The sequence below is a fragment of the Ornithorhynchus anatinus genome, chromosome 2 (genome assembly GCF_004115215.2).
Source record: "Ornithorhynchus anatinus isolate Pmale09 chromosome 2, mOrnAna1.pri.v4, whole genome shotgun sequence".
Classification (NCBI taxonomy): domain Eukaryota; kingdom Metazoa; phylum Chordata; class Mammalia; order Monotremata; family Ornithorhynchidae; genus Ornithorhynchus; species Ornithorhynchus anatinus.
Window position 1 is genome coordinate 66,447,504 of NC_041729.1, and position 26,046 is coordinate 66,473,549.

At 43.7% G+C, this 26,046-nt stretch overlaps 1 protein-coding gene and 1 long non-coding RNA gene across 2 annotated transcripts in view; one reads left to right on the plus strand and one right to left on the minus strand.

Annotated features, from left to right (window-relative positions):
• PACRG (parkin coregulated) overlaps positions 1-26,046 on the minus strand; it is a 495,432-nt gene that overhangs the window by 127,010 nt on the left and 342,376 nt on the right. The window lies entirely within an intron of this gene.
• Positions 1,605-15,204, plus strand: LOC114809176. The gene is made up of 2 exons (XR_003756947.1): positions 1,605-1,810; positions 15,029-15,204. It is a non-coding gene; the product is annotated as an uncharacterized LOC114809176 (long non-coding RNA).

Here is a 26,046-nt window from a genome sequence, read left to right on the forward strand (position 1 = left end):
ACTGAATGGTCACACAGTTATATGAACTAATGATCTGAAAAAGAAAGGACTAACCAAAACATCAACAAAAATCTGAGTCAAGCCAAGTTTTTTTAGCATTCACTTTAAGCTTTAGGGACGGTGAGTTTGAGGTCTTCACTGATGATGTGCTGCTTCCAAAGCACAGCTGACCTCGTGTGAATGTCGGTGTATAGGGCCAAATATTCCTAAGTTGCTTATTTTGAAATCCCTAATCTCTATAAACTAGATCACTTTGGGATCTGTGGGTCTCATTACCCCTTACCAAAGTAGAAAACTAAATTTTAAAAATGCTAAAAAATGATTTAGCTCTTCCAAATTCTTGCGGGCAAACTTCTAAGCCTCTGCGGCAAAAGGAAATATAGGATTGGGTAAGGATCTAGAAAACCTGGGCAGTCATTTAGTTTTTCCTTTTATTTCGGGTAACTATGGCAAAAGATATTTTTCCTAACTTGAATTCACTGGGCCATGCTTTCTGTTGTAAACAAGGTCCAAAAATCCCTGATGATTAGGGAATGGGAAGCAGCCAAGTGACCTAGTGGAGAGAGCAAGGGGCTAGGTGTCAGAGGACCCAGGTTCTAATCCCAGCTCACTACTTGCCTGCTGAGTGACCTTAGGCAAGTTGCTTAACTTCTCTGTGCTTCAGTTTCCCCATCTCTAAAATGGGGATTAAATTTGACTCTCTCCTTCTTAGAGCCCCAGGTGGGAAAGAGACTGTGTCCAACACAATTGTGTTGTATCTACCCTAACACTTAGTCTAGTGCTTGGCACAGAGTAAGCACTTACTAAAGACCATAGTTATTATTAGCATGATTTGGTTCCTTATTGGTTTAATTTCAATATCATGAAAAGGACAACAGAGCTTCTCCATGTTTAAGCCTACTACAAAAAGCCTTCCAAAATAACTGGTTGTGAACCTATCAGTTTCAAGTTTCCACACACTCATTACAAAAAGATTATTAACAGTGCAAAAACAGAAGATCCTAGCAGTTCTACTCTCCAAATTAATGTTTTATGATAACCTTTCCTGCACCTTATCACATTGTTGCGTTGAAAACGTAAAAAGGACCTTCCTCTTCCCTTTGCTGTTTTCAGAGACTGGTCTCCAAAATTTGGCAAGACTCTTTATCTCTCCTTGCAATCATTAGTGAATCAAGTGATGAAAAAAATCCTGAATGCAAATAACAAAACTTCTGCTCAGAATAGATTCACATATTAAAGCCTGGCTACACTGAGGTTTGCTCATTCATTAGCAGAGTTGACTATTAAAGCATTACTACAAAGTCAAGCCCTGAGTTTTACCTTGATAAACAAAGTGGACCATGGTTCTATCAATACTCCTGGTATTTATATGCCATTAGGAAAGTATGTATGAGCTCAGAAACATGTGACACAAGTGCCCTACTTAGTTGGTGATCTTGACATTTGGAGTTCAAGGTTAATTTTCTTTCCTCTCAGATCAAAGCAAAAGGGAAGGTTCTTGGTAGCGGAAATGGAACGTCACTCCACTAGTGGGGAACCTCACTGTCGCTTGCTTAACAAAAAATTGAAGTTATAATTCTTCGCTGAAGAGGAGAGATGAGGCGATGTAAAGTTTGAGCTTGCATAACTGACATGTTATTTGTCTCACTCTAATCTCAGGAACAGGATCTGACTGCTGTACCCATGTCTGTCAGCCCACACAAATCCCCGTGGCGGAAGACCAGAAGAGGAAACTCATTAGAAGGGACAAAACTCCCTGAGACTGGGGCTCTCTATCGGTGATGACCTATGCACAGGGTAGAGGAGATGGGTGAGCAGACGTTATTCCTCCATTTCCAAAATCTGTGGCTTCCTCTCGGCCCAAATTAGTTTTTCCTCAAACAAATCTGAAACAATATGCCCCTCCATAACAAGCTCTAACCCCTCTAATAAGATGGTTCCACCTTCTTTCGACTCCTGGCTGCCTTAGGCTAATCCTCTACCCCTCTCAGTGGGGATACTCAGAATGGAAAGTGGAAATTTCTGATGTTCTGCTGTTCGTTTAACCTGACTGACCTATACCTGCATAATGGTGGCCACCAGCTTCTTGTGGAAGCAAAAGTTGTGAAGCAAAATTCCTTGGCTCATGGATGTCAATTTTCATTCTTCTATGTTAAGCATTTACCTTGTGCTAGGCACTGTACTAAGCACTGGAATAGGTACAAAGTGGTTAGGTACGGAACAGTCCCTGTCTTGCAAGGGATCACAGTCTTAATCCCCATTTCACATAAGAGATAACTAAGGCACAGAGAAGTGAAGTGACTTGCCAAAGGTCACACAGGAAAGGTCATTCTTATTCCCAGGCCTCTGCTCTTTCCACTGGGCCACTGGGACAACTTCTTTCACGTTCTCTATGAATGAATTTACACCCCCCCCCCCAAGAAGATCATTCTTGAGGGAATGGGTAAAAGTATTTCTCAGCTCCAAAAAGGCAATATGAATTACAGCAAAGGTTGCTTGAATCATTTTAATTAATAGATGCAATTAGATTATTCCCTTGTTTTAAAAAGAAACCCAAAGGAAAATAGCTCTCGCTAAATAGCTCTCATTATTTGGATAAAGCTTTTGGAACTTCTTAAAGATTTTCCCAAGCCAGTGTACTGGATTAAGCTGGGATAGGAAAACCAAGTTCAGGCTAATGCACTGGTTGGATTGTCTTTCAAGGCAAGTCTATCACATCATCGTTTTGCAAGTTTAAGGGACTGAAGCTTTAGCCCTCTAGTTATTACTTGAAATAATAATAATATTGGTATTTGTTAAGCGCTTACTATGTGCAGAGCACTGTTCTAAGCACTGAGGTAGATACAGGGTACCACGTAGGGCTCACAGGTTTAATCCCCATTTTACAGATGAGGTAACTGAGGCAGAGAGAAGTTAAGTGACTTGCCCACAGTCACACAGCTGACAAGCGACAGAGCTGGGATTCGAACCCACGACCTCTGACTCCTAAGCCCGGGCTCTTTCCACTGAGTCACGCTGCTTCTCATAAAGTGGATCCACTTTCGAAGACAATACCCATCACCTGTTGGATCAGACAGTTCCTGTGTAAGTGAGAGGTGAAGAGCTGGCATTTAAAATCAGGATGCCAAACAACCTCCAGCTCCATCAGTACGATGCACCTCCCGATGAAAGCAATTATAGATCATATTCAAAATGGATTCCGGTCATAGGGAAAACCAAGACTTTCAGACTTGTCTACAGATATGATAGATGATTGTCATTAATGGAAGAAAAAAAGCCCAATTACAAAGGGAAAATCAATTTGAGAATACAAGCACCCACTAATTAAATACAATTGTTTCTAATTGGAAGGCTGTGTGGGATAGGAACTTTGTCCAAACTGATTACCTTGTATCTACTCCACTGCTTAGCACAGTACATGGCACTTAACAAACACTTAATAAATGCCATATTTACTAAAAGAAGACCTTCATGAAAAGTTGGAACACAAGGACCTTTCTCAAAGTATTTGACTCCTTTAGAAGATTTTGTCTCTCATATCCTTTCCAGCCCACATGGTCCCATTCCCATCCCCCAATTCCACCCTGACCTCTAGCAGCAGGAATATTCTGGCTCTGTAGTGAATAGCTCCCTTTGCTGAAGTGTGGCACCCCTGGAGTTTTCTGTGGGCTTGGAATGCCATGGGAACTATGAATTCTGGAAGGCTCCACATCCAGGATGGTTTTTTGTTTTGTTTTGTGTTTTATTCCCTCTGGAAAATGCTGGCTCTGTACATTTTTTCCTGAATGAAGTGTTGAGGGGTGAATGAATGTTTGCAGAAGAGACAGATGCTCAGAGGGGCAGCATGACTGAGTGGGAAGAACACGGGACTGGAGTCAGAGGACCTGGGTTCTAATGCTGGCTTCTCCATGTGCCTGTTGTACGACCTTGGGCAAGTCACTTAAGTGCTCTGTGCCTCAGTTACCTCATCTGTGAAATGGGGATTCAAAACTGGTACTCCCTCCTACTTAGATTGTGAAGCCTGAGGGGGACAGGGACTGTGTCTGACCTGATCATCCTGTATCTTCCCCGATACTGAGAACAGTGCCTGTCACAAAGTAAGCACTTAATGAATACCACAGCTATTACTTTTAGGAGTACCTAAGAGTGGTTTTCAGTGGCTTTTCCTACTGGTAGCCATGAGATCTTCTCTAACTTGAACTCTTCCCTCCTAGGCAGAGACAGCATGGCCTATGACCTTGGGCAAGTCACTCCCACTCTAGATTGTAGCCCATTGTGGGCAGGGAATGTGACTGTTTATTGCTGCATTGTACTCTCCCAAGTGCTTGGTATGGTGATCTGCACCCAGTAAGAGCTCAATAAATAAGATTGAAAGAATGAACTTCACTTCTTTGTGCCACAGTTCCCTCATCTGTAAAATGGGGACTTATTCTGTGGGCCTGATTACTGTATCGATTACTTGTATTACCGATTACTTGTATCCATCCTAGCACTTAATACACGGCCTTGTACATAGGTATTGCTTAACAATTTCCATTTTAAAAAGAGAAAAAGGAGAGGGCAATGGCTAACGGGCTTGGACACTAACTGGGAGAAGGGAGGGGTGAAGTAAATGGGCAGAAGATTGAAGACTCTCCTCCTGACAGAGTGCTGTTGACAGGTGTTCATGGTACATGGCCCTGGGGGATGAGGGAGAGAAGAGGTGCTAGGAGTGTATGGAGCCTGCTGACAGTATCCCAGATCCCCCTATTTAAGATGCTCCAAGGCATTTTGAGAGGCTGAAGTGGTGAAAACAAACTCCCTTATTTTTTCTTTATTATTCTTTAATGTCAATCAATCATATTTACTGAGTGCCTACTGTGTGCAGAGCACTATGCTAAGTGCTTGTAAGAGTACAGTATAACAACAAGCAACTAATGGTATTTAATGACTACTTACTATGTGCCAGGCACTGTACTATGCGATGGCGTAAAAAATAAAAATAAGTTGTGGTATTTGTTCAGCGCTTACTATGTGCAGAGCACTGTTCTATGCACTGGTGGATACAAGGTGAACCGGTTGTCCCACGTGGGGCTCACAGTTTTAATCCCCATTTGACAGATGAGGTAACTGAGGCACAGAGAAGTTAAGTGACGACCAAGGTCACACAGCTGACTAGCGGCAGAGCCAGGATTAGAACCCGTGACCTCTGACTCCCAAGCCCGCACTCTTTCCACTGAGCCACACTGCTTCTCCACAAGCAGACTGGGTAGATACAAGCTACACAGTCCTCATCCCACATGGGACAAGTAGGAAGGAGAACTGGAATTGAATGTCCATTTTGCAGTTGAGGAAACTGAGGCATAGAGAAGCTATGTGACTTGCCCAAGGTCATCCAGCGGGCAAGTGGCAACACTGGGGCAGAGAGGGACGTGGTTTAATGGATTGCAAAGATCCGCCCTTTTCTCTCCACTCAAACTGCTACCTTGCTGGTACAACCTCTCATAATATCCCGACTGGACTACTGCATCAGCCTCCTTTCTGACCTCCCATCCTCTTGTCTCTCCCCGCTTCAGTCTATACTTCACTCTGCTTCCCGGGTTATCTTTCCGCAGAAACTCTCTGGGCATGTCACTCCCCTCCTTAAAAACCTCCAGTGGTTGCCTATTAACCTTCACATGAACCAAATACTCCTCACTATTGGCTTCAAAGCTCTCCATCACCTTGCCCCCTCCTACCTCACCTCCTTTCTCTCCGTCTACAGCCTACCCCACACACTCCGCTCCTCTGCTGCTCACCTCCTCACCGGGCCTCCTTCTCGCCTGTCCCGCCGTCCACCCCTGGCCCACGTCATACCTCTGACCTGGAATGCCCTCCCTCCTCACATCTGTCAAACCAACTCTCTTCCCCTCTTCAAAGCCCTACTGAGAGCTCATCTCCTTCTCCAGGAGGCCTTCCCAGACTGAGCCCTCCCTTTCCCTCTGTTCCTCCTCCCCTCCCCATTACCCCTACTCCCTCCCTCTGCTCTACCCCCTCCCCTCCCCACAGCTCTTGCATATATTTGTGTGTATTTATTGCTGTATTGATTTTATTAATGATGTGCATTTATCTATGGTTTTATTTATCTATTTTGATGGTAGTGATGCCTGTCTACTTGTTTTGTTTTGTTGTCTGTCTCCCCTTTCTAGACTGTGAGCCCATTGTTGGGTAGGGATTGTCTCTATCGGTTGCCAAATTGTACTTCCCAAATGCTGAGTACAGTGCTCTGCGCACAGTAAGCGCTCACTCAATACAATGGAATGAATGAATGGAGTACAGGCCTGGGAGTCAGAAGGACCCGAATTCTAATCTTGGCTCTGCTTCATATCTGCTCTGTCCCCTTGGATTAGCTGTTTCACTTCTCTGAGCCTTGTTATTTCAACTGGAAAATGGGGATTAAGACTGTGGGCCCTGTGTGGGACAGGGACTGTGTCCAACCCGATTACCTTGTATCTATCCCAGCGTTCAGTACAGTAGCTGGCACATAGTAAGTGCTTAACAAATTCCACAATTATATGATTATTATTAACCATTATTATTATGATGATTATTATTCCTGTGGGCCACAGGCCCAGGCTTCATCCACTAGACCCTGATGCTTCCCACTCTTGCCTTCTGATTACTCTGCTACGCATAAAGGTCCGGTCTCCGAGAGGTTCTGAACAAAATCTGAGCTCTTTCTTCTTTGGTGGACTCTGGAGGAGCCCACGGAATATTCAATCCCAGACCCACCAGAGCAGTGTCCAGCCATCCTGCTAAGAAATCCAGATCTGGGTGCCACTACATCCACTAGAACAAAGAGGATGCTGAGATCCTGATGGAGGATTCATTCATTCATTCATTCATTCAATTGTATTTAATAATGATAATAATAATAATGTTGGTATTTAAGCGCTTACTATGTGCAGAGCACTGTTCTAAGTGCTGGGTAGATACAGGGTAATCAGGTTGTCCCATGTGAGGTTCACAGTTAATCCCCATTTTAGAGATGAGGTAACTGAGACACAGAGAAGTAAAGTAACTTGCCCACAGTCATACAACTGACAAGGGGCGGAGTCAGAATTCGAACCCATGACCTCTGACTCCCAAGCCCGGGCTCTTTTCCACTGAGCCACGCTGCTTCTCTCCTGAGTGGTTACTGCATGCACAGCATTGTACTAAGTGCTTGGGAGAGTACAGGACAACAATAAACTGACACATTCCCTGCCTACTGACTAGAGGAGGTGGAGACAGATGTCAATGCAAATAAATAAAATTACAGATATGTATATAATTGCTGTGGGGCTGGGAGGGGGGAAGAGCAAAGGCAGCAAGTCAGGGCAACACAGAAGGGAATGGAAGAAGAAGGAAGGAAGCAGGGCCTAGGGGGGCACTTAGTCGGGGAAGGTCTCCTGCAGGAGATTTTCCTTCAGTAAGGCATTGAAGCTGGGGAGAGTGCCAAATCTGAGAAGGGAGAGTGTTCCAGGGCAATGGCGGGACGTGGGCCGGGGTCAGTGGTGAGACAGGCGAGATCGAGGCCCAGTCAGCACTAGGAGTGAAGTGTGCGGGCTGGGTTGTAGAAGGAGAAGAGTGAGGTGAAGTAGGAGCGGGGAAGGTGGTGGAGAGCTTTAAAGGCAGTAGTGAGGAGTTTTGACAGAATGAACTAGATACACCAGGACAAAAGGTCCCAAACCAGGCACCCCGACAGGAAGTGCTTGTGAAGGGTGCAGTAGCCCTGGGAGCAGCACGAGATTTGTATCATCCTCCTCATGCTGTTAATAATGACAGTAATAATGTGTGGCATTTGTTAAGCACTTATTAGGTGCCAGGCAAAAGCGTGGCTCAGTGGAAAGGGCATGGGCTTTGGAGTCAGAGGTCATGGGTTCGAATCCCAGCTCTGCCACTTGTCAGCTGTGTGACTGTGGGCAAGTCACTTCACTTCTCTGGGCCTCAGTTCCCTCATCTGTACAATGGGGATTAAGACTGTGAGCCCCACGTGGGACAACCTGATTCCCTTGTGTCTACCCCAGCGCTTAGCACAGTGCTCTGCACATAGTAAGCGCTTAACAAATACCAACATTATCCAGCACTTAGAACAGTGTTCGGCACATAGTAAGTGCTTAACAAATACCAACATTATTATCTAAGCACTGGGGTAGATACAATCTAATCAAATTGGACATAGTCCAACTCCCACATGGGGCTCACACTCTAGATCCCCACTTCACAGACGAGGAAACTGAGGGGATGGAAATGTGAAGTGACTTGCCCAAAGTCATACAGAAGACAAGTGGTGGAGCTGGGATTACAACCCAGGTCCTCGGACTCGGCTTGGACACAGTCCCTGCATCCCACAGGGCTCACAATCTAAGAAGGAGGGAGACCAGATATTGAATCCCCGTTTTACAGATGATGGCAATAATGATAATAACAATATTATGATAACAGTAGGGTGCACCCAGAGTGCTAACCATGGCACCTTGTTGCCTACATCACTAGGATGCTGGGAGAAATGCCAGCTCCCAGCATCCTGCCACCTCTGGCAGTACAGATTAAGCTCAGCTCGTGTGATTTATTTTTGTCTAGCTCATTCTGTTCGGTGGCCTCCTCTCTGATATTTGTTTTCTGATTAATGTTTTAGATTGACTATTCGGAGTTTTCTCACTGGACAAGGAGCAGTATACCACTTGCAGGGGTGCTCTTTTATTTTCTGCAGATCATTTTTCGGCTCTCTGTAAATGGGCAAGCCCCCGTCTCAGGGTCGCACCTGGAAGGTTTCCAGTACTCTACCAGTGTGGACTATAGGAGGGAGAGTCAAGCAGAGGTCTACCCATTCCATTCCTAGCTTGGCCAGTGGCTAGCGAGTGGAAGGCCATCTGCTTCAAGTCAAAACTCACCTGTGTTGAACAGCAGCAGCGTGGGAGAGAGTAGAGAGCAGAGACTTGAGTTTACTGCGTGGAAAGAGGCAATGGTAAACCACTTCCATATTTTTACCAAGAAAACTCTACGGATCCACTACCAGAACGATGGCAGATGGAGGTGGGGTGTTCTGGGAGAGATGTGTCCATGACTTCGCTAAGGGTCGGACATGACTCGATGGCATAAGACAAGAAATGGTCAAGCAAGCATTCCTATTCATGAGGAGCAACGTGGCTCAATGGAAAGAGCCCAGGCTTGGGAGTCAGAGGTCATGGGTTCGAATCCCAGCTCTGCCACTTGGCAGCTGTGTGACTGTGGGCAAGTCACTTAACTTCTCTGTGCCTCAGTTACCTCATCTGTAAAATGGGGAATAAGACTGTGAGTCCCACGTGGGACAACCTGATTCCCCTGTGTCTACCCCAGAGCTTAGAACAGTGCTCTGCACATTGTAAGCGCTTAACAAATACCAACGTTATTATTATTATTATTATTAACAAATACCAACATTATTATATGAGCTACACCTATTCCTTCAGTCAATTCTTTCTATATGTCCCATTTCCTCCTGGAAGCCTTCCCTGATTCATCTCTTCTATCCCCACATTATTTACCCACCTATTTCTCCCTCAATACTTCCATGTCACCAGTGCACTTTTAAAAATGGTATTTGTTAAGTACTTCTTCGTGCCAGGCATTGTTCTGAATGCCAGGTTGAGATGCAAAGTAATCAGGTTGGACACAAACCACGTCCCACCTGGGCTTCACAGTCTTCATCCCCATTTCACAGATGAGGGACCTGAGTCAAGTGACTTGCCTAAGGTCATACAGCAGACAAGTGGTGGAGCCAGAATTAGAACCCAGGTCCTTCTCAACTCCAGATCCATGCTCTATCTATGATGCTAGGCTACTTCCACTTGAGTCTTCACCCCCCAAGCAGTTAGGCAGTTTCCTCCATTCCCCCCACAGAACTTAGCAAACTTATCCTTAACATCTATTGCTTCTCCCCACCTATAATTTATTTTAGTGTTTGTCTCCCACACTAGATTGTAAGCTCCTCAAGGCGAGAGATCATTTTTACTAACTCTACTGTAATCAGTCAGTCAATCATACTTATTGAGCGCTTACTGTATGCAGAGCACTGTACTAAGTGCTTGGGAGAGAACAGTGTAACAGTAGAACAGACACATTCCCTGCCCACAACAAGTTTACAGTCCTGAGGGGGAGACAGACATTAATAGAAATAAATACATTACAGATACGTACAAAGCTGTGGGGCTCTTCTAAGCCCTTGGTACTATGCTCTGCACAGAGTGGGTGCTCAATAAATGCTGCTGACTGATTAAAAATTACGTTGCCATGATGGTGGGAGTGAGCTACATGTCACTGCTCCTCCAGTCCTCTTAGCTGTCGAGCTGCTGTGTGACCTTGGGCAAGTCACTTAAGTTATCTTGTGTCTCAGTTACCTCATCTGTAAAATGGGAATAAAGACTGTGAACCTCAAGTGGGACAGGGAATCAGTCCAACCTGACTTGCTTGTATCCACCCCAGCGCTTAGTACAGTCCCTGACACACAATAAGCACGTAACAAGTACCACAATTATTATTATTACTGAGGGATGGTGCCTCTGCCTACAGAGGACTGGGCTAGGTAGAATCTACTATGACCCATCCCACCCTCAAAACCACCCCCAGCTGATTGCTGCTTGCCTGCAAAGGAGTCCCGCCTCTTCCGTTTTTCCGAGTCTCACAGCCTGAGGCCCCGAGCTCCTGAGCTGCCTGCCTGGGGGTGACTGCACACACCTCTTCAATGACCACCTTATATCAAGTTGACCCCACCAGAGAAAGTGGGAGGTGGAACAAGAACCTCCGCTTCAAACTTCAGACTCAGACTAAGCAGAAGAGGGAAAGGCTATGCTGAGCTTTATTCCCTTCCCTCTCCGCAAAGCCATTTTAGTCTTCTGGCAAAAGACATTATTTACTTTCACCTCTGAATATTATGAGGAAAATGGATAAAGATAAGGTTAGAAAAGGCAGAAATTTGGCCGGGGCAGGGGCGGGGTGCATTGGGGGGTGGTTGGAGAAAAGCAAGAGAGATGGTGGAAGCAATATAAAAATAGTCCAGAGTAGGCCATGTGTCATCACACATGAAAGCTGGGAAACTACGTCAGCAGAAAGATCTGTAATGGCACAGTGAAGTCAAGAGAGGAGCCATTCTTTTTGAGCAGAAACTTTGAGATGAGACAATAGCAAAACCAGTGCCAGGGACTACAAATAACAAACTTGGCAGCACATCAAAGGACGATTTTTATCTATGCATGCTTCAGATGGGTCCACATTAAACTGTACATCGGCAAACCTCCCCATCATTGATATCAACTCTGAATTCCAAGGACAACTGCATCTACGGTGTCTACTTTTCTTTTTTTTTGAGTTTGCTCATTAGTTCTAACCTAGCCCTGTAATAGAATCTCCTGATAAAAGATCCCTTGAACTTTTTGGATTATATTTTACATATCATTACCTGTCTGAGGTCAGCGGCACATGTTTTATTGCCCCTCTTCTTATTATACATTCCTTGCTTTCGCCTTTTTTATGGTGTTTGTTAAGTGCTTACTATGTGCCAGACACTCTACTGTACACTGGGGTAGCTACAAGCTAATCAGATTGGAAACAATCCATGCCCCATATGGGGCTCACAGTCTTAATCCCCATTTATGCAGATGAGGTTAATGAGGCAAAGAGAATTTAAGTGACTTGGCCAAGGTCACACAGCAGGCAAGTGGCAGAGATGGAATGAAGACTCAGGTCCTCTGACTTTCAGGCCCATGCTCTTTCCACATGTCCAAAACGGAGCTCATCTTCCCTCCCAAGCCCTGTCCTCTTCCTGACTTCCCTGTCACTGTGGATGGTACGACCATCCTTCCCGTCTCTCAAGCCCGCAACCTCAGTGTCATCCTTGACTCAGTTCTCTCATTCGCCACACACATCCAATCTGTCACCAATGCCTGCCGGTCTCACCTTAACAATATCGCCAAGATCCGCCCTTTCCTCTCCACCCAAATGGCTATCTTACTGGTACAGGCCCTCCTAATACCCCGGCTGGATTATTGTGTCAGCCTCCTCTCTGATCTCCCTTCCTCCTGTCTCGCCGCACTCCTGTCTATTCTTCATTCCGCTGCCCAGATCATCTTCCTGCAGAAACGCTCTGGGCATGTCACTCCCCTCCTTAAAATCCTCCAGTGGTTGCCTATCAACCGCTGCATGAAACAAAAACTTCACTCTGGGCTTCAAGGCTCTACATCACCTTCCCCCCTCCTACCTCTTCTCCCTTCTCTCTTTTTACTGCCCACCCCGCACGCTCTGCTCCTCTGCCGCTCACCTCCTCACCATCCCCCATTCACGCCTATCCCTCCATCTACCTCTGGCCCATGTCCTACCGCTGTCCCGGAATGCCCTCCCTCCTCACCTCCGCCAAACTCTCTTCCCCTCTTCAAAGCTCTACTGAGAGCTCACCTCCTCTAAGAGGCCTTCCCAGACTGAGCTTCCCCTTTTCCCTCTGCTCCCTCTGTTCCCTTTCTGCTCCCCATGCACCTCCCCTCAGCTAAGCCCCCTTCCCCCTTTCCCTCTGCTCCTCCCCCCTCCCCTCAGCACTGTGCTCATTTGTATATATTTTTATTACTCTATTTATTTTTGTTAATGTACATGCCCTTGATTCTATTTATCGTGATTAAGATGTCTTGTTTTTGTCTGTCTGCCTCCCCCGCTTAGACTGTAAGCCCGTCAATGGGCAGGGATTGTCTCTATCTGTTGCCCAATTGTACATTCCAAGGGCTTAGTACAGTGCTCTGCATATAGTATTGCTCAATAAATACTATTGAATGAATGAATGAATGCCCCCTGTCAGAGGAACCACTCTTAACAATGGTTAACAAAATGGAGAGGCAGAGTGGTGTCTTCTGCTGATGAGGTCTGCCCCACGACCATAGACTGTTTCTCTTCTCCCTACCAGCCACCCAGCAGTGTGGGCCATTTGGATTGGGGTGTCCAGAAAGCGAGTGCAGATGACACAGCAAAAACCATCACCATTACTACCAAAACAACTCACCTCTTTCATTCAATCATTCACTCAATCATGTTTATTGAGTGCTTAATCACATTTATTGTGTGCAGAGCACTATACTCAGTGTTTGGGAGAGTACAATACAACAAGTAAACAGACACATCCCCTTTCTGCAATGAGATTATAGTCTAGAGGAGGGGGAGACAGACATTAATATAAATCAGTAAATTGCAGATATTTAAATAGTGCTGTGGGGCTGGGAGGGGGGAAGAATAAAGAGGGGAAAAAAGGGAAGAAGTCAGCACAACGCAGAAGGTAGTGGGAGGAAAAGGGGATTCTTTGTCAGGAAGGACTTCTGGAGGAGAAGTGCTTCCAGTAACACCTTGGAGTGGGGGAGAGTAAGTGTCTGTTGCATTTGAGGAGGAAGGGTATTCCAGGCCAGAGGCAGGATGTGGACGAGGGGTCAGTGGCTAGACAGACGAGATCGAGGCAGAGTGAGAAAGCACCAGAGGAGCTAAGTGTGCAGGCTGGGTTGTAGAAGGAGAGAAGTGAGGTGAGGTAGGAGGGGGCAAGATGACTGAATGCTTTAAAGCCAATGGTGAGAAGTTTTTGTTTGATGGAGTTTTTTGAGGAGTGGGGTGATGTGTTCTGAACGTTTTTGTAAAAAAATGATATGGAAGCAGAGTAAAATATGGACTGGAGTGGGGAGAGGCAGGAGGCGGGGAGGTCAGCAAGGATTGTATTAATGTGGTAGCATTTTAGATGGAGAGGAAGGGCAGATTTTTAGCAGTGTTGTGAAGATGAAGGTGATGTAATCTCCATTTTCCCGATGAGGAAACTGAGGCCCAGAGGAGTGACTTGCCCAAGTCCACAGAGCAGTCAAGTGGCAGAACTGGGATTAGAACCCAGGCCTATCATCTTTTCAGGAGGCCATGTTCCTTCGGTATGAAAATCATGGAACAAAACACTTACTTGGGTGGAACCAAGGCTTACTGAACCGGTGGTATGTGAACAACGCTCATTCTAAATGGCAAGAGGTCAGAAAAGGGGCACTGCTCTATTTTCATGGACAAAGTGTGAAAGGAGTGCTCAAACACTAGCATTGGTGCAAACTCTGGTGGATGCTTAGTTTTGTATCCCGGAGCTGTGCATTACTTGGAGGGATCCATGTTTTTTGCTAACGACCAGAGAATCGATCCAATCAAAACTTCTTTTCACTGGCCCCAAATTTGGAGCCCTTTATTGGTTTGTTTTTCTAAGTGGTATTTGTTAAGCACTTACTGAGTGCCGGGCACTGGACTAAGTGCTGGGATAGATACAAGCTGATTAGGTTGGACACAGTCCACGTTCTGCATGGGGCTCACAGTCTTAATTCATTTTACAGATGAAGTAACTGAAATACAGAGAAGTTAAGTGACGCGCTATTGATGCCAGTCTACTTGTTTTGTTTTGTTGTCTGCCTCCCCCTTTCTAGACTGTGAGCCTGTTGTTGGGCAGGGATTGTCTCTATCTGTTGCCGAACTGGACTTTCCAAGGCCTTAGTACAGAGCTCTGCACACAGTAAGCGCTCAATAAATATGATTGACTGAATGAATGAATGAACTTGTCCACGGTCACACAGCAGACAAGTGGCAGAGCCGGGATTAGAACACAGGTCCTATTGACTTCCAGCCCGTGCTCTATCCACTAGGTCATGCAACTTCTCTAAGGCTATGGTAGCTATGGCACTTACTGAAGCTGGTCTAAGCTGAATCAATCAATCAATCATATTTATTGGGCACTTACTTCATGCAGAGCACCATACTAAGCGCTTAAGTGAGTACAATCTAACAGAGTGAGTAGACATTCCCTGTCCACAAAAAAGATAGGCAAAAAATAATTTTCAAAATAACTTATCTGCACCTAATTGTTATCTCTACACGGGAGGTCTAAATTACATTTCCACCAGCAAGCCTATCAAGGACTACTAATCAATGCACTCTTCTCTACCTAGACCCTGACTCCTAAATCCAAGGAGGTTATACTAAATGACCATTCCTGTTTTTGTTTTAGTTCTTTGGAAGCGGAGGTTATTGAAGTCGCGACAGTCACATGGTCATTGATACGATCCAAGTTTCCTCGGCTTGTAAATGCAAAGCGTTTCCTCAGAGACTTGTGAACAGATGCTACAGAGATGTCAACAGACACAATTTTGATATGGTTTTCAAAGAATTATATACTTCTATTTATTCTCTCTCTTTCTGACATTTGTTAAGCTCTTAGTTGGTGCCAGCTGCAATACTAAGCTTAAGGAGGGTGGTAAAGCATAAAGACCCTGAATCAGATCCAGGCTCTGGCCCACATAGACCTCACGAAGAAGGGGGAGAAAAAACATACTGCGAAAGAAATAACCTGGCAGATTTAGCAAAAAAATCAATTCAGTGACGACAAAAACAAGGACAAGTGAAGTAGCAGAAGATTAAATTCAGCAATGAGGACAACAATCCCAGCTTTGCTGCTGGGATGGATTATTCCTTGGATTCCTCACCACTCCAGAAGAGGCTATCTTGGGCCTGACCATGCGCAAACTTCCCATAATCCTAAATATCCAGAAGGTAAACTACCACCTGATCTGATCCAGCAGAATGGCCCATCAAGCAGCATGGCATAGGGGATAGAGCACAGCCCCAGAAGGTCACGGGTTCTAATTTTGGCTCTGCCACTTGTCTGCTCTAAGGCACTGGGCAAGACACTTGAGTTCTTTGGACCTCAGTTTCCACGTCTCTAAAATGGGGATTAAGCCTGTGAGCCCCATGCGGGACAAGGACTGTGTCCAACCCAATTTGCTTGTATCCACCCAAGTGCTTAGTACAGTGCCTGACACAGAGTATGCACTTAACAAATACCACAGTTATTAAGGAGGGGGATATCACTGTTATGTCAAGTTTGTCCTCTGTACCTCAGGGCCCTAGTGATGAAGAGCTGAGGGCACAGTGATCTATCCCCCACCCACCCAACTTCAGTATGGCCCTCTCCTGTGGGGCGGATCTTTTCCTTAGGGAATGTGGGTAGGGGGGAGGAAGTGGAAGGTAGCTCTCTACATCTCGTTTCATGAATATGTCATTTCCCTAGTTCTCATTTCGCTCTCAGTGGCTAAATCTCATCTGAGGCTTCCACGGCCTGTGCTATTTGTCTCTCTGTGTCTACCAGAGACAGAGTACCTGGCATATATAGGTAGTTAGTATCCTAGCAGAGTTACACTGATCTACTCTTAACCAGTGCACTGAAGGACATAGGAAGGGAAAAAATGGCAAGGGCCCAGGGAGAATGAAGGGAAAGGAAAAGCGAAGGTCGGAAAGAAGAGCCAGAGAGCTGCCAGAGCAGGAAGGGGAACAGAGGCTTGGCTTATTCAGCTTTTGACTGGCTTCTTGCCTGATTTCTTACTGGTCAGGCACAGATGCGTGGGTTAATTTTCTTGATTGATGTTAATAAGCTTCAGACCAGATGCACTCCCTGTAGGGTTGTTTTGATCAACTAAGCATCCGAACTGAGGGTAAAATGCCAGCCTCTCTGTAGGGTTACTACCTCGATGACTTCCAGGCACCTTACAAACCCCTCCTGCCCTTACTTTATCCTAAAGAACAACTGGCCTTAGTGATCTCCTGTCAAACACATGACCTATATTTGATGGGCAGGCTGCAGGTGCCTGGAATCATCCTGATTCTCCAAACGATCTTGTCAGACACCTTTTTCGAGAAGAAACAAGACACTTCTAGAAACGAGAGTTTGAATTTACCTCTTTTCAGAAAAAAAAATCAGTTTGGAGCATAGAGTGAAAGAAATGCTTACTTTGTTTAAATAGGGGGTGGTTCAGTTCCCTTAATGGAGGTTTGATTGGATTTCCTAGGACATATCTTATGGATATTTTTTGAACTGAGTGAGCCTCAGGGAAAACTGAGAGAACCATTTAAATGGAATTCAATCCCTCCTTGGGCAAAAGCTGTGAGAAGAAGAAAAAAATGTGTTTCAGTCAAGTTAGGGGGTAATCTTCCTTTTGTCTTTCCCATTAGAGTGTAAGCTCCTCATAGGCAGGAAATTTGCCTCATGCTTCTGTTGTGCTTTCCCAAGCATTCAGTACAATGCATCGCATCAAGTAGGTACTCCATAAATACCCTCAAGAGCACCGACCTTCAGCATTTGGCTCTCATCCCAAGACTTGGGATGGAGATAGTTTAAGGCCCAATTTTGTGATTTCTCTTAATTTTCTATGTTCCGGGGTCCATAATTATCCATAACCACACAGTTCTGACTGGAGACAGTGCAACTTTGTGCCTTGTGGAATAAGGTCTAACTGGAAAATGAAAAAAAAAAATAGGGTAATCTTGGGATAGTTCAGTCGTACTGTCAGACAGTTCAGTTGTACTGTTAAAACCTTTTGGGCTTGATTGTCCTTGAGCCTGGGAAAAGGGGTGGCCTTTCCTACCATTACCCCTTCCACCCAACATGCACTCATAACCTGAAGGCCTGAAGAGAAGCAGAGTGGCCTAGTGGATAGAGCACGAGCCCGGGAGTCAGAAGGACCTGGGTTCTAGTCCTGGCTCTGCCACTTGTCTGCTGTGTGACTTTTGGCAAGTCACTTCACTTCTCTGTGCCTCAGTTACCACATCAGTAAAATGGGGATTGAGACTGTGAGTCCCATGTGGGACAAGGACTATGTCCAACTTGATTAGCTTGTAGTTACCCCAGTGCTTAGTACAGTGCCTGGCACATAGTAAGTGCTTAACAGATATCATTTTTGTTTTTAAAAAGGCAGTTATGCAATCCTACTCCTACTAATTATTATCTAGGAGTGTGATTTCAGATTGTGAACCAGTCTTTCTGTCCCTACAGCTTTTTAGTGCCCAGGGCAGAAGATGCTGTTGAATGTGCTGGAACATTCTCCCTCCTATTTAGACTGTGAGTCCCATGCCGGGCAGGGACTGTGTCCAACCTAATTAATCCCAGGGCTTAGAACAGTATTTGACAGACAGTAAGCACTTCACAGATACCATTAAAAACAAAAACAAAAATAAAAACAAAAAAACCCAAACCATCCAAACCACTCCGAACACCCCGTAAAAATGTTCCAGCGAGGGGAGGGAACATCATGGCAGATCCTGAGCAAATAGGGATGAGATCTGCTGTAGAACGTAGTTTCACATAGGGAGATAAAAGGAGAAAACAATTCCTCTGAGCTCTCTCCTTTTCGGGGTACCTCAGTTTAAACGGTGCTGCTTGGCTAGGATGCACATCTCACAGATAGCCGGTTAAAGTTAGACAAATCAAGCTTTAAACTAGATCTCCTGAGTGGGCGCTTCGAAGTCACCCTTTTTTAGTGTCTACCACATAGAAGTCTATGGATATTTCTATACTATTAAAGGATATTTCTACAGTCCTGTGAAAAATGACGCTAATTTCAACATGCTAATATATGAAAAGTCAACAATTTCTGAAGATGATTTACTCATTAAGGAAGCTACACAAAAGTCGCATTTCATTTTTCTTGAAAGCTATTATTTTCTATCATTTGGAATGTCATTGATTTAGCAGAGTGGCCTAGTAGATAAAGCACTGGCCTGGGAGTCAGAAGGACCAGTGTTCTAATCCTGGCTCTGCCACTTGTCTGCTGTGTGACCTTGGATAAGTCACTTCACTTCTCTGTGCCTTAGTTCCCTCATCTGTAAAACAGGATTAAGACTACGAGTCTAACGTGGGACACGGGTTGTGTCCAAACTGATTAACTCCCATCTACCCCAGCGCTTAGTACGGTCCCTGGCACACAGTAAGTGCTTAAAAAATACTACAATTATTATTATTATTGAAACAAAGCTCTTTAATTGCCCAGGAAACTGCAAGCTACTTGTGCAGAGTAGGGAAATGTTGCTCCCATTAATGATATTAAAAATTGAGAGTTTTCATTTACACTTAGGATTTGTGAACAGGCTCAGAAGTAGAACAGTTGGCAAACTGAGAACCCAGGAGCCAACAGAAGTTTATCAAATCTCTCCATAAAAGCTAATCCTGTGACAGCTATGCACTCAGAAATCTGCAGATCTCTGCACCTGTCTACCACTTGACACACTGTTTGAACATACCAGATCTTGTGGACTCGCAGATAACCAATCTCCTCTATAGGAATATGGTTTACCACATATTCCATTTGGCCACCAACCAAAAAGGAGCAAATGAAACAAATGAACAACAAAAAAATCCTTAATCAATATGAACTGGGAGATATGAAAAACTATGTTTAAATGTTTTCAAATGAAGGCATGGGCATATTTTCATGGCGATAGCAAGACCTAAAATGGTGCAGAAGAAAACAGTTAGATGTTTGACAAAAGAGCTGTGATAAAAGATAGAGGACACAGCCTTTAGTGTTAGGAGAATAGGAGGAGGAAAATACAGCTTGTCCCATTAGTCCCACATTTCGAACTATGTTTGCTATGATTACAGATATAAACAATGGATACTATGTGGGTATAGAGCAAACAGACAATAGGTCTTTTTCTCCAAATATCTGTAGGAAGAACATTCAAATCAGTCAACAAACGAGCTGGAATAATCCTCACATTCTTTCCAAAGATGATACTTGAAGGTTCATTAGTAAGAATGTTGGCATTCTTTTTCATTGTGCATTTTATTTTTATTTTTTGCCAGAGTGGAGTTTTTCCAAGCTTGCACCTGGTTCAAGCAACAGTCAGCTGAATTATGAGGATTTTCACTATTTTATTCACTGTAACTCCACTGTGCCTTTGCAGACAGCTGCAATTGCTGTGTCTTCTTTAGCCAGAAAAACAAGCTCGTGACCTCTAGTGCCAGTATCAATTAGAGCTCAGTTAGGCAAGAGAACTGAGACTTAGATTTCAGGTCCAAGGACCGCAGGAATAAAAGAATCCTCTTCTAGACTGTAAGGTCCTAGTGGTCAGGGACATTCTTATGTCTTCATTGGTCTTTATATTCCAATTTGAAGAAAAATAAGTCAATATATCTTTTATAGCTTAAGTTGCAATAAAATTTTCAGGGGAAAACCAGATTTTATAAAATATCCTGACTGGTCTTACAGGTCAGATCAATTTCAAATATATGTTGGATGGGTACCATCCCTAGGATAGATGGAAAAGTTTAGGACTCTTCAGTGTGAAAAAGATAAAGGCTGAGAAGTCACAAGATAGAAGTTTTCCAAAATGGGGATCAATCAGTGGCATTTATTGAGGGCTTGTTCTGTGCAGAACAGTGCTTAGGAGAGCACAATACAACAGGGTTGGTAGACATGTTCCCTGCCCCCAAGGAGCTCACAGTCTAGAGGGGGAGACAGGCATTACTATAAATCAATAAAATAAGGAGATGTACATAAGTGTTATGGGGTTGAGGATGGGGTGAATATCAAGTACTTGAGTACATCTCCAAAGAAGAGTGTGAACAAAGAGAACATGGATTTGTTATTCAGTAAATCTCAAAACAAAACAGGCTAAGGAAGCACTCGCTAAAGTTTATAATTGATAAATTAAAAACAAAAATGTGAAAGGTAACCAGGAATTTGTTATAGCAGGAAGTTGGGCAGTCCAATCAGAATTCTCCAAAGATTCAAGAAGAATTTGATGACAAATTCATACATGAGGGATTACTAAATGGGTTACTAGAACGTTGAGAATGTAGAAAAAAGAGAGAGGGACATCCATAGCTATTGAAATGAATATCATTAACAGGATGCCCTGTGGGAGACAGAATACTGGACATGGGTGGACCAACTGTTTTTGGTTTTTTATGGTATTTGTTAAGCCCTTACTATATACCAGACACTGTGCTAAACACTAGGGTAGATAAAAGCTAAACAGGTTGGACTCAGTCCATGTCCCACATGGAGCTCACAGTTTTGAGAAGAGAAGCAGCATGGCTCAGTGGAAAGAGCACGGGCTTGGGAGTCAGAGGTCATGGGTTCGAATCCCAGCTCTGCCACTTGTCAGCTGTGTGATTGTGGGCAAGTCACTTAACTTCTCTGTGCCTCAGTTACCTCATCTCTAAAATGGGGATGAAGACTGTGAACCTCACATGGGACAACCTGATTACCCTGTATCTCCCCCAGCGCTTAGAACAGTGCTCTGCACATAGTAAGTGCTCAATAAATACCAGCATTTATTTATTTTTATTTTTTAGAGTGGCTTAGTGGAAAGAGCAAGGGTTTGGACGTCAGAGGTCAAGGGTTCTAATCCTGACTCCGCCACTTGTTTGCTCTGTGACTTTGGGCAAACTTCTCTGTGGCTCAGTTTCCTCATCTGTAAAATGGGGATTGAGACTGTGAGCCTCAAGTGGGACAACCTGACTACATTGTATCTACCCCAGCGCTCAGAACAGTGCTTGGCACATAGTAAGCGTTTAACAAATACCAGCATTATCACTTAGCAAATATTATTATTTAATAATGTCTGTAGTGGAAAAGTCCTAATGGGCAAACATCAGTTACTGTGAATGTGCCTCAAGTGCCCAGTGAAGTAGGTGGCCTGTAGGAGGTGATCAATAAGTATTATTGATTCTGCTACTTGATACTAATGCCAATAGGCTCCTTAGCTGCTTTTGTGGCAGGGGGGGAGGTATTTGACTCCTTTCCATGAAGTAGCCTCTCCCCACCCAAGCTCCAGAGTCCTGAGGTAAACACAGTAAATGCTCCAAACACATGACTGAATGAATGAATTTATGACAGACTTAAGTCTCTGTAGGTTGAGCATTCATTTTGAGTTAACTCTTCCATTTTTAACATAGTGTTCCTTTACCAAACTACCTCTCAAGGAGATAAAAGTATCATTTTTAAACCGTCTTGGTATTCCACATCTGATTTGCATTTCTCTGAGATGAAAAGCCATTAATAAATGCTCTTTCTGAAGCTTTAAGAATAATTTGGGCCTAACAAATACCATGATAATAATTATTATTATGAATCGCCATTTTAGAGATGAGGTGACTGAAGCAGAGATAAGTGAAGTGACTTGTCCAAGGCCACCCAGCTGACAAATGGTAAAGCCCTGATGAGAACTCAGATCCTTCTGATTCCCAAGTCTCCCAAGATTCTCTATCGCCTAGATGACGATTTTCACCCATTGTTTTGACCTACTGAAGAAAATTTCTTACAAGTGAAAGCCTATGTGATTTTGGATTTGGTGTAGCTTCATAACAGTCAGGATGAGTACTGATTTACTTTATCTCTCTTGAGGAACATTCAATGTTTGGTACAGACTTGCCTATTTCATGATTCCTTTGTCTCCTCCCTGTGGACAATCATTACCATCATCTTTGACTACAAAGAATAGCTACGGGTAAATACAGCTATCAGCTTTTTTGAGAAGCAATCAATACTGTTGATGGAGTGCCTACTGTAAGCAGAGCCTGATCTAATCTAGAATTTGGGTAAAGAAAGCACAAAGAACAACTATGGCTACCCTGAGCTTGGTAGCATTACCTACAGGTCATCAAACTGGTTTTGAAACACCACATTCAAAGGGATTTAATCCAATGGCACAAAGATTCAGGATTTTCCCAAGGTATGCACTAAATGTATCAATCTATTGCACTGGAAGAAATTCCACATCCGGTGCTGCTGATACATGAACTCCAGGAAGTGAGATTTCCTCTTAAGGACTCACTGATATCCACCTAAAGCGAAAAATGACACAGAATTCACTTATGCAGGGCACGGATGTAAAGTTTTCTTATACAAAGTAAAATGTATTACATTGCTTTCCGTGTGAAAGATAAAATAGAAGAGAACGGCTTCTGTGGGCTGAAAGAATTCTTTGCAGCACTTGCAGCAACAGATGATGGTTATGATATTCAGACTTTGAAAGCACCCAATAACAAATGGCCTGGCTACAAAATATCTGGCTGAATCCATTCTATCTCAATGTAGTACATTAATCCATGCCTAGTCACTGGTTCACATATCTCTTTGATCCATGGAACTCAGGGTATCTTTAGCACACAATTTTGCATAGCCGGGATAATGGCCCTACATACATAACACCAGAATTAGTAGTCTACCCTTGTTTTGTCCATGGGTATATTTACTATCACTTCATCTCGGTCTTGGTTGTATCTTCTGGATGCTAAACTCACTGTGACCGGGGAACATATCTACCCACTCTTGTACTGCACTCTCCCAAGCGCGTAGTACAGTCCTCTGCCCAAAGTAGGTGCTCGATAAATGATTGATCAATCAATCAATAATTTGATTGATGGATCCAAGAAAAATCATCTCAGAAATAGAAATAACTGGTTTATCTGCTATATGTTTAGGTCATATTGAAGGGGCGAGGCCGCGGTTAAAAATCTCCACCTTAATCCCAATTGGCAAAACCTTTTCAGCAATATTATTTAGTCAGTTGCTCTCGTTCTACCTATGGTATTTCCCAATATTCTTTTATCTAAGTGGAATTAATATCCAGTTAGGCTGACAATTTATGAACTGCATCACTCAGAAGCAAACTACATCACTCAAAGGCAAACTACGTAACTTAAAATATGGAGATGATAATTCTACAAGCAAATTGGTTTGGCCTCTTTTAGAAATGAAGTAAATGTGCAAGCAAAGTTAGATTTAAAGCTAAAACAGGAAAATCTTGAAGAAATGCCTCTCTTCTGAGAGCAGCTGGAAAGATTCCAAATATTTGACTGATGCTTTACTCCAGAATCACTCTCAGCGCACAGACAATAAACAGCAGTTTAGTTCTAGAAATGAAAGTGGAAACAAAATTACATTGCAATGGCTTAGGGAGTTTGGTGCCCAGAAAGAAACAAAAACTAAAAGACCAAGGAAAAAAGAATTTGATTATCCATTAGGCCTTATCCATATATCCTTTATATCTTTTTTTAAAGGGTGTTTGTTAAGCTCCTATCATGTTTCTAGCACTGTACTAAGTGCCGAGGTGTATATAAGCATCATGGCCTAGTGGATAGAGCATGGGCCTTGGAGTCAGAGGGGCCTGGGTTCTAATGCCAGCTCTGTCACTTGACAGCTGTGTGACCTTGGGCAAGTCACTTAACTGTGCCTCAGTTACCTCATCTGTAAAAGGGAATTAAGATTGTGAGTTTCATGTGGGACAGAGACTGCGTCCAACCTGATTTGCCTGTATCCACCCCAGTGCTTAGTACAGTGCCTGGCAAGTAGTACTTAACAAATGCCACCATTCTTCTTCTTCTTCTTCTTATTATTTATGTTCATCAGGTTGGATGCTAAGCTCAATATGGGCAGGGAACGTTTCTACTAATTCTCTTGTATTGTACTCTCCCAAGTGCTTAGAACAGTGTTTTGCACAAGGTAAGTACTCAACAAATACCACTGGCTGATTGATTGACACAGTCCCTGTTCTATATAGGGCTCAAAGTCCCCTATATCTCCACTTTACAGATGAGGTAACTGAGGCCCCAGAGAAGGTGAGTGACTTCTCCAAGGACACACAACAGACAAGTGGAGGAGCCAGGATTAGAACCCAGGTCATTTTGACTCCCAGGCCTGTGCTCTATCCACTAGGCCACGCTGACTCCCTGGCCCATGCTCTATCCACTAGGCCACACTGCTTCTGAGATGATTAGTTCACTAGTTGAGAGTCTTTGATGACAGAGAACTAGACCACACTTCTTTCAAAACTCAGCTGGGAATTTGGAATGGCAATAGATCTGTACATCCTGTTCACATAACCCCCAAACATAGCACACATAATTTCCATTCCAGGGATCGGGGATTTTAACACAGTCAACACCGGAGGGAGTGACCCCTTTCTATCACTACAATTTTCTGTGTCCTAGCTTAGCCTTGGAGGGTTTCTCACTCATAATAATACTGATGGCATTTGTTAGGAGCTTACTATGTGCTATGTGCTAAGCACTGTTCTAAGCCCTGGCGTAGATACGAGGTAATCAGGTTGTTCCAGGAGGGGCTCACAGTCTTAATCCCCATTTTACAGATGAGGTAACTGAGGCACAGAGAAGTGAAGTGACATGCCTAAAGTCACAGAGCTGATAAGTGGCAGAGCCAGGATTAGAACCCATGACCTCTGACTTCTAAGCCCCTGCTCTTGCCATTAAGCCATGCTGCTTCTCAGGTGTAGAAATGACTCGGCTGAAAAAGGAAACTTAAAAGAACTTCTGAAGTCACGCTCAAAACATCAGGCTCAAGTGCTCCATATTGTGAGACCCCTCAAGTTTGTCATACTTAAAATGCTTTATAAACAGATTCATGCTGTAGACTATTTGAACTCCCAAAATGTATGCAACTTGTCTCTATCGAGGTGTTTAAAACCAAGTTCACGAGCTGAACATGAAGCCTACGATTAGTACATTTCCAATTTATACATAAAATATAATTTTACAGATTATACAGATATACAGATGGATTACAGAACGTAATCATTAGAAAATGAGGGAAAGAGGGAGACACTTCAATGACTGAAATCAAGGTGTTTAGGTATCATAGGAGGTGGATTTGAAAATCACTAAAAAGGATACCAAAAAAACTGCAAAGTTTGGAGGGAGAATTTGGTGTTGGACCCACAGAAAACATCTCCTGAAAGACAGTGGAGGACTGGATGGAGCTGGCTACGTTGAAACTTCATATCCATAGTGTGCAGAATTTCCTCTCTTCTCCCAATCTACTATTGCTGCTTCCCAATCTCACATCTGCTCTGTAAGGATATATTTTATACATTATAAGGTACTTATTTACTCATATTAATGTCTGTCTCCCTTTCTAGACTGTAAGCCCGTCAAACGGCAGGGACTGTCTCTATCTGTTGCCGACTTGTTCATTCCAAGCGCTTAGTACAGTGCTCTGCACATAGTAAGCGCTCAATAAATACTATTAAATACTATTGAATGAAAGCTCACTGTGGGCACAGAGGGTGTCCAATAACTGTTACAATGTACTTTTCCAAACACTTAATAAAGGGCTCTGCACCTAATAAATCCTCATTAAGTATGATTGATTGATCACAGTGGAGGGTGAACAACGATAAATATACCTGACTCTTCTTCATAAATGTAACTTCAGCAGATGATCTCCACTA